The sequence below is a fragment of the Myotis myotis genome, unplaced genomic scaffold (genome assembly GCF_014108235.1).
Source record: "Myotis myotis isolate mMyoMyo1 unplaced genomic scaffold, mMyoMyo1.p scaffold_m19_p_7, whole genome shotgun sequence".
Taxonomy (NCBI): Eukaryota; Metazoa; Chordata; class Mammalia; order Chiroptera; family Vespertilionidae; genus Myotis; species Myotis myotis.
The window spans coordinates 71,425,103-71,437,311 of NW_023416379.1; the positions used below are offsets into that span (position 1 = coordinate 71,425,103).

The window sequence follows — 12,209 nt, forward strand, 5'->3', positions numbered from 1 at the left end:
TCCCTTACACACACACACACACACACACACACACACACACACACACACACACATTTTAAGATACTTCTCTATGTTTCAGATCCCCTAAAAAATATAATTATACTTTTTTTTTTTTTTATATTTGTACAAAACAACTTTATTGGAGCCCATCCATCCATGTATATAGTGTATATTGCTGTGTTTAACAATCGAAGTAGCAGAGATGAGTAATTGTGAGGGAGGCTTATGGCCTGAAAAGCCTAAAATATTGCTGGGGTCCAATCCCAGCAGGTCCAGGGGTCCCCAAAGGTGCGGACGGAGTCGGCGAAGAAGGAATGACATGGAGACAGTGTTCAGTTGATCAGCAGCCTAGCCAGGATCTCTAGCCAAGTTCTGGTCAGGATCTCCAGCGAAGTTCTGGTTAGGATCTCCAGCCAGGTTCTGTGTCCATGTTCTCTTGCTAGGTTCTCCAGCCAGGTTCTCCAGCCAGGTTCAGTCACCAGGTTCTAGTCAGGTTCTCTTGCCAATTTCTGTAGTCAGGTTCAGTCCAGGATCTTTTGCCATGTTCTCTCAATCTAAGTTCTGTGTTCTAAGTTCTGTCTCCTAAGTTCTGGGGCCAGTTTCTGTCCAGGATCTTTTGCCATGTTCTCTCCCGCGAAGTTCTTCTGTCTCTAGAGAACGTTCTGTGGAGGTTCTGTGCCTCCTGGTTCTGTCTTTCTTGGTTCCGTATTTTAAGTCCTGTCAATTATACTTTTTAAAATTCAGTCAATAATCTGTGTTTATATTATTACTAGAGGCCTGGTATATGAAATTCATGCACGGGGTAGGGGGAGGGCTGTGAGGGGGGTCCCTCAGCCCAACCTACACCCTCTCCAATTTGGGAACCCTCAGGGGATGTGCTACTGACAGCTTGGGCCCACTCCCCATGGTTCTCTGCTCTCTGCGGGGCCTGCCTGCTCCACACCACTGGGATGTGCAAGCAGGCCCTGCTGGGTGCTGCCTGTGGCCCCAATTGCCTGTTCCCTGGTCTCCACAGTGACAGCCCAGCAGGTCCTGCTGGGTACTGTCTGCAGGTCACTGCCACCACCACCCAGCAGGCCCTGCTGGGTGCTGCCTGAAGCCCGCTTGCCTGCTGGGCTCACGTTTCTGGGGTGACACTGCCAGAGTCCTGCCAAGCTTCTATGGGCGCTGCCATCTTTGTTGCAGAGTGACAGTTAATTTGCATATTACTCTTTTATTAGATAGGATGTGACTATTATCTACTGCTAAATTACATACTATACTATACTTACACATTTTGTTCAACTTCTTGTATTTCCAGGAGTTGGCATTTTTCAGAATTAGCTTTGTTTCTATTTTTTTAATGATTTGATCACTAATTCATCCCCAAATTCTATCTATAGACTAAAAGAAATCTCTTTGAATAGCTTGTACATCAGATATTGATTTTTTGTCCTCTTGATCCAATTTGGGGTTGTTGCTTTTTAGCTATTTTGAACAACTTTCATCTTGGGATTTTATTCATCATTATCCTAGGTATTTCTTCCCCATCTTTCTTTCTTTTCTTTGTTTTTTCCTTTTATGTCCCCTGTATCATTGTTGAATCTCCTGTTCTCTGCTATCCCTGTGGGTTTATCCATTTACATTTTGGTAACTGTCATTTTATAGCTATTTGGGTAAAAGTGAAGATAAAAATGTGGGTTCAATATATCTTGTCACTGAACCAAATTTGTTAACTTTTCATAGATTTGGTTTGAAATACCCCAGAAAGTTGTTCCTTTGACTCATGCTGAAAGATGCTTAATCCTCCATGAAATATTCAGTAAATGAGGATGAAGCCAGGGGAGATTTAGGTATAAGCTAAGTTTTAGTTTTTTTTTTTAATATATACAAATCTGAATTGCTGATTCTCTGATATAGGAATTTAAGGTGTCTAGATCTCCTCTTGTACTTGGTGAGTATTTTCCAAGTTATATTATTTTCCCGTAGCACAACAAAAGACATTTAGGACATTGTGAAATGGCATAGTGAGACAGTAAGGCTCTATATTTGCACAGTGCTTTTATCCTGAAGGTTTGCCAAGTACTTTGTAACTGGAAGAAGAGATTGTTTTGTTCTCAATTTAAAAGCATCTCATTCTGAGATGAAATATTACCTTATGTACAGCTATACAAAATAATAGTTTAATGAAAGAAACATACATTTGGAGAACAATGAGAATCAAATGACTACTGTTAATTTTTTTTTGAATGATCACAGCTGAATAGGCTCTTTTAATTTCTTGAAGAATGGCATTGAAAGTCTAATGGGCAACTTAGTTGGATTTCTTAGCTTGAGTTAGGGATAAATGCCATTATTTAATTATCAATAATTTGCTTATAGCATTCTTATACCTGAAACTAGCATCTATAAACTAACTCAAATATCTAGGGAGTTCCACAAAGATTGTTCAGAGGTTAGAGGCATAAATAAGCAAAAGATTTTGACATGAAAAATATTACTTATATAATATTTATTTTCTAAATAAATGATTGTAACAAAAGTATTCATATACATGTTTTGAATTTTTAAAAATCCTGAATAAATCCTAAGAAAATAAAGTCAAATAAGGTGGTAAAAGCAGATGTTCTATTTTGTAGACTACCATTTAAATTCTAAATAGAGTGACAACGCTTATTTAGTAGCCATACTTTTGGCATCCCCAACCCAAACCTGTAGCTGAGAACCTGAACATAAACATAAAAAGCTTCTGAGTGGTCACAATAGATATAAACCCGTCCCCCCTCCCCCCCCCCCCAGCCAAAAAAACACACACACAACAACAAAAAACCTAAAAGCACAAAAACCCAAAAAACTTGTACTTTATGTGTGGAAGGGACATGTCAGCCCTCACAAATGGAATATCACATTTAGCAGATATTTCATTTCACAACTGTTTATAAAAAAGGAAAGGCTGCCATTGGTAGGCATATGACTAGCAGAGTCTACACTATTTTAGAAAGATTTCAAAAAACAAACAAATCTGTTTTGCTAACTACTATTAAGTGGAAAAGTGATTCTTATTAACTTCACTTTTTTTACATAAACTGAATTTTTCTTGGATCAAATAAAATCCCCAACCAACATCAAGTTAACATCCAGCATTAACTGCAAAGTTCAAGGTCATGTTAACAATGTACCAAAACTTTTAGATGTAGGGAAACTCATGAGTCCTCCATTTTTTCTGCTGGTAGATGTTGGCAATCAGGAATCAGAGAAGCTGTGGAAGATGTTGCTTTTCCTCTTTGCATGGCCCTAACCAACACAGGTTAGGTTTTGTGCTCTGAACCCAGAGTCAGGCACTTGGCCAGGACTTGACCCTGAGGCCTGATTTAATTGCTTTCTAGTCCCACCACTTACTAATTGTGTAGCCCAAGGCAATGTGGTTATTCTCTCTGAGCTTCTGTTTATTCATCTGTAAAATGGGGATAAAAATGCCTGTCTTGCCTTACTCCCAGGGCTATTTGCAAGGATCAAATGGAATAATATAGGTGAAAGTACATTGTAGACTGCAAAGCTTTCTATAAGAATAAGGTATTATTATCTACTTACTAGCAGAAATGTATTTTGACAGACATTGAGTTAGTTGAAGGGCAATAAAAAATGAAAAAGACACAATCACACAGGTTGCTTTTAAACTAACCCTAATTGTAAATTATGTGTAGTAGACAGTGATAGGCAGCCACTCAATCCCTATGTCTCTGCTGGGTTTTTTTTGTTTGTTTTTTTTTTGTTTTGTTTTGTTACTCTACTTATACATTCATCCATGGTGGCATATGCCCAACTCCTGGCAATGGATCATATTTTGCCTGAGTTAGTATGGCTTTCTTCTCCCTATATTTCCAGCCTCTGTTGCAGTTAAAGGTCTCTGTGTTTCAGTCTGAGTCCTGGCATGAAAGAGAATTTTACTCAGACGGTCAAATAAAAACATTTTAATGAAGAGTCCATTTACGGAGATGTGGGAAGGGTTAAAAGTATCAATGAGGCATCCAGAGACCGGCTATAGCAAGGGCTGTTACCATCCCAAGACCTGAAGAGGCAAGCGATAGAGTGTTGTTACCAGAGTCCAGAGAGCTGAAGCCATGGAGGAGGGTGCCCAGCTGGAGCTGCGGTTATGGGAGGTGTGGCCGCTGCCAGTGCTCTAAGGGGACAGAGGGAGGAACAGGGAAGGAATCCTCTCAACCTCACCCTCCAATCTCTGCTCAGGTCCCTCAGTTGTCCAAACTCATCAGGAGCCTGAGGCAAAGGAGCTCAGCGTGTAGGTATAAGGGGAAGCCTGTTGTTGACATTTCTGGAAAGATTTAGCTTCTCTGATAAAAGGGTTCAGGTATGGATGGCATTTCCCCTTACTCCTCCTTTCCTTCCTTGCTTGAATGAAGACATGATGGCCAAAGGGCATCATCAATTATCTTACAATCATGAGGGGACAGGCATGAAGGTGAAGGACAAGGATCGGAGCGGAATCATAGGAGCCTGGGTCTCTGGTGGCATCGTTAAGCAGGTGAATCAGCTCCTGCTACCACTGTCTTGAACTTGTTTTGTAAGTGATTTCTGAGTCTCTTTATCTGGTTCAAGTCCTACATGATATAGCATATTCCTTTCATAGATCTTGTTTACAGCTGGTTTGAGGAGACACAATAAAATATGTCTTATTAAAAAAGAGCTCAAAGAAGCGAAGGGGAAAGGATTCTCATGATTGAGAAAATAAAGATATGGCATCTGGGTTTATGTAATCCCAACATTCAAAGAGTGAACCTTGCATCCAGTGCCATATTTTTATTACTTTAGTCTAGTTTTTTTTATCCTCACCTGAGGATATGTTTTCATTGATTTTAAAAGAAAAGATTTATGTTATTTTAGAGAGAGAGGAAGGGAGAGGGAGAGAGAGAGGGAAACATCGATGTGAGAAAAACTCAATCAGCTGCCTCCTGCAGGCCCCCCACTGGGGATTGAGCCCACAACCCAGGCATGTGTCCTGACCAGGAATCAAACCAGTGACCCTTTGGTTCATGGGATGATGCTCAACCAATTGAGCAATACCAGCTGGGCTGTTGGGGAGCATGCGAGACTTGGTTGGAAAGTTTGTAAGGAGGACGTTCTGAGACAAGGGAAGTGTGCGGAAGGCCACCTGCCCTGTTTATTGGAATTCTGACTTAGGGGAGTGCCGAAGATGGTGCCCCTAATTATTCCTTGACCTTTCCAAACAAGTCTGTGCAGGTGCAGACCCCTTGGGTGTTTACTGGAATCCTTATACTTAATCTTTGGCAAGGGAGTACCCATACGACTGTCAGCTGATTTCTCAACAGAAACTTTGCAGGCCAGAAGGGAATGGCAAGAAATATTCAAAGTGATGAATACCAAGAACCTACAACCAAGATTACTTTATCCAGCAAAGCTATCATTCAGAACTGAAGGTCAGATAAAGAGCTTCACAGATAAGGAAAAGCTAAAGGAGTTCATCACCACCAAACCAGTATTACATGAAATGCTGAAAGGTATCCTTTAAGAAGAGGAAGAAGAAGAAAAAGGTAAAGATACAAATTATGAACAACAAACATGCATCTATCAACAAGTGAATCTAAGAATCAAGTGAATAAATAATCTGATGAACAGAATGAACTGTTGATTATAATAGAATCAGGGACATAGAAAGGGAATGGACTGACTATTCTTGGGGGGGAAAGGGGTGTGGGAGATGCGGGAAGAGACTGGACAAAAATCATGCACCTATGGATGAGGACAGTGGGTGGGGAGTGAGGGCGGATGGTGGGGCGGGAACTGGGAGGAGGGGAGTTATGGGGGGAAAAAAGAGGAACAAATGTAATAATCTGAACAATAAAGATTTAATTAAAAATCTTAATTAATAAATAAATAAATAAATAAATAAATAAATAAATAAATAAAAAAAAATAAAAAATAAAAACGAGCTCCAAAAAAAAAAAAAAAAAAATCTTTGGGTGTCCTTGCTTAAAGGACATTACAAAAAAATGTGTCCTCCCAATATTACTTACCTTACTGATTGTATCTAAAATATAAACTTTATCTCAAACTGCTGCTACAATAAAAGCCTAATGAGGCAGGCAATCGAGGCTGCCTGGTTCCTTTAGCCAGGCTGTCCCTTAGCCCTCTGTTTCACAGCAAATGCTGTGTCAGAGTAATCCATTCATCCATCACTCAGGATCTACTGGTCAGTCTTGGCACTGGGCTATGTGTTTTTTTAAAAATTATTATTCTTGCTTTTATTGATTTCATTGAGGAAGGTAGAGGGAGAGAGAGATAGAAACATCAATGATGAGAGAGAATCATTGATTGCCTGCCTCCTGCATGCCCCACACTGGGGATGAAGCCTGCAAACTGGGCATATGCCCAGACCAGAATCAAACCATGACTTTCTGGTTCATAGATTGACAGTCAATCACTGAGCCACACCGGTCGGGCTGGGCTATGTTTTTATTGATTTTAAAGAGAGAGGAAGGGGTGGGGGGAGAGAGAGAGAGAGAGAGAGAGAGAGAGAGAGAGAGAGAGAGAGAGAGACATCAATTAGTTGCATCCTGATCAGGGACCAAACCCACAACCTGGGTATTTGCTCTGACAGGGAATTGAACCTGCAACCTTTTGGTGTACAGGAAAATACTCCAACCGAGCCACCCAGCCAGAGCTACTTTTGTCATACTTTTTCTACCTGTAATACCTGATTGATAATTGTCTTTCTTTTACACTTTTCCAACAAGTATTTATTATGAGTTAAGCCATATTTTAGGATCTCAGGATGGGATATTCCCAGATCCCCCTTCACCTCCCTGAGAAAAGTGTGGAGGACAGAGGAGAGGCGGGGTGGAGCCAGTTCAGATCTTTTCAGGAAATGTGCCTTCTGCCCTGTGATCATCCCAGGCAGAGACACCCAGGACATGGCAGAGGGACTAGTACACCTACTGGTACCATTCACACATGGAGACATCAGTGGTCATTGTCTCCTCACAGCAGTGGAAGTCCAGCTAATTCTGCCAACAGTTCCTGGTCTGGTCTGGTCTGGTTAGGGAAGGGGGTGTCAAGAAGGGCAGTTTTCTAGTTCTTGATTGGGGTCTTGCTGTCTTCTGTCATGTTGCTGACTCCTAAAGATGTCCCTGAGGTAGCTTGCTGCTCAATGTGTTGATGATTGTCTTTGATTAGGCAATCTATACTGTTGGGACCATGCCTGGCTATGCTGACTGCTATTCCTCATATAGTACCTAGTAAAGAGTGTGTTCCCAGTAAATAGTTGCTGATTTAAATAAAAAATTTCCAGAATGGCCCTAACCTGTTTGGCTCAGTGGATAGAGTGTCAGCCTGCGGACTGAAGGGTCCCAGGTTGGATTCCAGTCAAGGGCATGTATACCTTGGTTGCGGGCACATCCCCAGTAGGGGGTGTGCAGGAGGCAGCTGATTGATGTTTCTCTCTCATCGATGTTTCTAACTCTCCCTCTCCCTTCCTCTCTGTAAAAAAATCAATAAAATATATTTTTTTAAAAAGTTTCTAGAATGATTAAAGTCAAACATTGACTTCCCCCCTGCTTTCCTTGACCTTTGCCAAGGTCAAAAACTTGCTATACTTTCATTAGATGAAAAAATTTTTCAGTCACAGCTTCTGAGACAAAATTTTATCTTGTAAGACTTGAACATCAGAGACTCTGATTTTTCTCCCAGTCATAAATATGTGAGGACATTCCTTTGAATGTGAGTGAGTGAATAACAGCAGAAAATTTGCAGATAGTTCTGGGTCACAAGATTGAGTACCTAGAAGTTGTTATGCGGGCTGTGTTGGAATGTCCTGCTTATTTAAAAGAATTATGTGCTTATTCAGTCATTTGTCCAGCCCTGTAGACAAATACCTGTTCCCCAAGCCACAAAATTAACAGCAAATTTACTTAGGGAGGAGGACACAAGCTGGAATACAAGCAGCATTTTGTGGGAGAAGAAGGTGGGTGGGAGACCTGCTTTATTGTGAAAACATTTTGTTTTTATATTGAGGTGTTATTAATAGTAGTGTTTGGTTACAAAAAAATCGAACACCTAGAGCCACTGGAATGCTGGTCTAAGTCTGAGGGAAAATCACAAAAATAGCTGTTTTATTTTTTCAACAAATTATTTTTGTTATGAAAACAGCATACTCTAACTGCTATAATTTATGTTCTGTCACATGACTTCAATTATATATCAAATTAAAAATGATGGTGTTACTATTTATTGTGCTATTTGTTGAATACTGGGCTGTAGAGATAATTAGGTTATGTGAATAGCTTTTTAAATCCACAACTTGAAGAAAACAGGTCTCTAGTGGAGGCTACACTTTATTTGAACCGATGGATGTAAATTTCATCTACTCATTCTACCTCAGATTGGTTTTCAGTTGTGTGCAGAGTTTTGAGGAAGTGAGACTATTTTTAACATTTAGGCAATTTGATTATGATAACAGCTTTCTATAATTTAGTCACAAGAAGACAGTGTTCCTTTTCATAATCTTATTTTAACCAAGCTCTCCACAAAGAGAAAAACACATTTATAATAATTTAGTAACTAAAAAAACACTGAATTACTAAGAAAAGGATTAGAGTGCAAAACTGAGAACTGACTTGACTGGAAACTACGATGAACTGTTTTCATGCTCTGCATGTTTGTTTTCCAAACATTTCAAATTAGTACATTAAATAATTGACACTCTGTTTTGAGACTTTTTAAATTGTGTGGAGGCAGATCAGGAATATCCTCCCCTGAACTGCCACCCCCCTTCCTCAATCTGCCTCTGCTTATATTTTTAGTTTTCTACACCTGGGGTGAGGGAAAATACAGATTTGCAGCAGAACAATAGCTATGGTATTTATTATCTTGGGGGGAAAAAAAAGAAGTGACTGTGAAAAGAGAAAAGGTCAATAACTTCCCACGGGTCAGTCTTTTTATTTTATTTTTTTAATTGGTTTTAGAGAGAGAAAGAGAAAGAGAGAGAAGCATCCATCTGTTGTTCCACTTATTTATGCATTCATTGGTTGATTCATATATGTGCTCTGAATGGGGATTGGACCATCAGGAGGACACTAACCAAATGAGCTACCCCTCCAGGGCCAACGGTCAGTTTTTACATAACTGTTAGTGTTGGACCCTCATCTGCATACAAAAGGATAATGCCCCAAACTATGAAAGATGGAGAAACAGGGCATGTCTGTTTCATTAGCTATTTTATGCTGTAGTTATTCAGAAAGTCATGGTAATAGTTTGTTCTTGACTTATATTTAATGAAGGAGAATTTAAAATCAAGACCTTCATGCAACCCACGGTTCCCTGGGATACACTCTCAGCACATGCACAGAAGGCAAGCACTTTGTGTGTGTGTGAAGGAGGTGGAGGGGTGGGAGGAGGGTGTGGGTTGAACAGTTTCAGTATCAATTTTCAGCATCTCTTTATGACTATAATTGCTTTATGGGGTTTAGCAACTCCTAGTTGGATCAACATAAATTTAATTTGTATCAGAACTGTAGAATCAAAAGGGAGAACCAAATTCCTATGGGCCATAAACATTGGATGCTAGGAAGTTAACATGCTTTATGAAATTCAATGTAAAATAACCCCTTTTTGTAGTTTGAGAAAAATTGTGGTGTCATAGTCTGGGACCGAAGGCACTCTCATTTCCCCCCCCCCAAGTATTTCCTTGTCATGTTAACTGGCTGAGGACTGTCATCTTTTCCCTTGCATTTAAAAAAAAGTTTTAAAAATAGAATTTTAATTTTGAGTAATTGTAGATTCACACGCAGTTGTAAGGAATAATACGGAGAGATCTTTTGTATGCTTGACCCATTTTCCCCAATGGTAACATTTTGTAAAACTCTAGTACCCATCATATCCAAGATATTGACAGAGTCAAGATACATAACTTCCTATTATCACCAGGATCCCTCCTGTTGCCTTTGATAGCTACATCCACATCCACCCTTATCACCTCTTCACCTCTGATAACTACTAATCTGCTCTCCATCTCTATAATTTTATCATTTCAAGAAGGTTGCATAATGGAATCAGTGTATAACCTTTTTTGGATTGGCTCCACCCATCGCCTACATATTATTATCTGGAGATTTATCCAAGTTGAGGCAAGTATCAAAGGTCCATACATTTTTATTACAGAACAGTATTACACAACATACAAGGTAGCTATACCACAGTTCATTTAATTATTTGCTCAGTGACAGATATCTGGGATGTTTCCAGTTTTTGGCTATTATGAATAAAGCTGCTGTAAACATTCATGTATAGGTTTTTGTGTGAACATAAGTCTTCATTTCTCTGGGGTAAATACCTAGGAATGCAATTGCTGGGTTGTGTAGTAATTGCATGTTTAGCTTTTTAAGAAACTCTCAATCTGCCCCCAGAGTGGCTGTACCATTTCACATTCCCACCAGCAATCACTGAGTGATCCAGTTTCTTGAATCCTTGCTAACATTTAGTGTCACTCCTTTTTTTTTTTTTAATGTTGCCGTTTTGAAATGGTATAGTTATACCTCATTGTGGTTTTCATGTTGCAATTTCCTGATTGTTGATCATGTTGAACTTTTTTCATATGCTTATAGTCATCAGTAAAATGTCTCTTCATATCTTTTGCCAGTTTTCTAATGGGATTGTTTATTTATTTTTTTTTTTACTGGCGAGTTTTGACAGTTGTTTTTATATTTTCAATACTAGTCTTTGTTGGATATGTGGTTTGCAAATCATGGTTTACAGCTTTCTTTCTTCTTCTTCTTTTTTTTTTTTGGTACTGTGTGGGTCCCAGCGTAACACTAGCCTTATAAAATAAATTGAGAAGTGTTCCTTGCTCTTCTGCATTCTGGAAGAGATTGTGTAGTTAATTCTTCTTTCAATGTTTGGTACAATTCTTTAGTGAAACCATCTGGTCTAGAAATTTCTTTTCTGAGAATTTTAAAATATGAATTAAATTTTCTTAATAGTTATAATGAATCTTTTTTATTCATTTTGTATTGAGTTATTGTAGTTTGTGGTTTTTTTAGGGGGAAGGGAGTGGTCTTTTAATTGGTGTATTTAGACCAATTACATTAATACAATGATCAATATATTAGGATTTAAGTCTGCCATTTAATATTTTTGTTTTCTTTTTGTATTCTCTTTATTTTTCCCCTTCTTGGAGGGTACTTGAACAATTTTTAAATTCTATTTTTATTTATCTATATTATTTTTTAGTGTATCTCTTTGTATAGACCTTGGAGTGGTTGCTCTAGTATTATGTTACATGTGCAAAACTTAGAAAACTTCTACTGAGTTTCTCGTTTTGCTAGTTTGAATAAAACATAGAAAACTTACTATCCTTTATGTTCCTGTACTCTCTCCATTTAGAATGATATCAGACATAATTAAATTATGTTGCTTCAACATAATTTAAAACTCAAGAGAAGAAAAGTCTATTGTAATGACCTATGTGTTTTCTTTCCTCCTTCTTGATATTACAAGAATACTTACTTTTTCTTCATGTCTTCTATTACTTTGTTGACATTATTTCTTTGCTGAGATTTTCTTTTTGAAAAACGTCTTTCAGGTGTGCTTATAATTGCTCTGAAATGTTTTTATGTTGGTTTCTCTAAAATCTTTGTCAGGTAATCCTATTATCTCTGACGTCTTTTTATTATCGTTTGAGATCTTCCCGGTTCTTGGATTTAGGGTGATTTTTGATGGAAACTTGGGCATTTTGAGTGTTATGAGATCCTGCACCTTCTTTAAACCTCCTGCTATGGCCAGCTTTCTCGGATACCCCTCCAACAGCGGAAGAGGGACACCACCTTGCCGTTGCCTGGTGGGTGTGGGAGTTCCGGCTCCTGACCAGGCTTTCCATACCTCCCTCCCTGGGAGGGGTGCTAGCTAAGCTGGAGGAAGATGCGTTGCCAGGTGTTGCCCATTAAAGCAACAAGCCAAATTAGCCCTGACCGGTTTGGTTCAGTGGATAGAGCGCCGGCCTGCGGGCTGAAAGGTCCCAGGTTCGATTCCGGACAAGGGCATGTACCTTGGTTGCGGGCACATCCCCAGTAGGGAATGTTCAGGAAGCAGCTGATCGATGTTTCTAACTCTCTATCCCTCTCCCTTCCTCTCTGTAAAAAATCAATAAAATATATTAAAAACAACAACAACAAAATAAATGCAGCAGTCAAGCCTTGAATCAC

General features: G+C 39.1%; 1 protein-coding gene and 1 pseudogene across 1 annotated transcript in view; one reads left to right on the plus strand and one right to left on the minus strand.

The window, feature by feature from the left end:
- The window catches only part of LGSN (lengsin, lens protein with glutamine synthetase domain), a 121,305-nt gene that overhangs the window by 30,793 nt on the left and 78,303 nt on the right, over window positions 1-12,209 (plus strand). The window lies entirely within an intron of this gene.
- Window positions 6,864-7,119, minus strand: LOC118660510 (annotated as a pseudogene).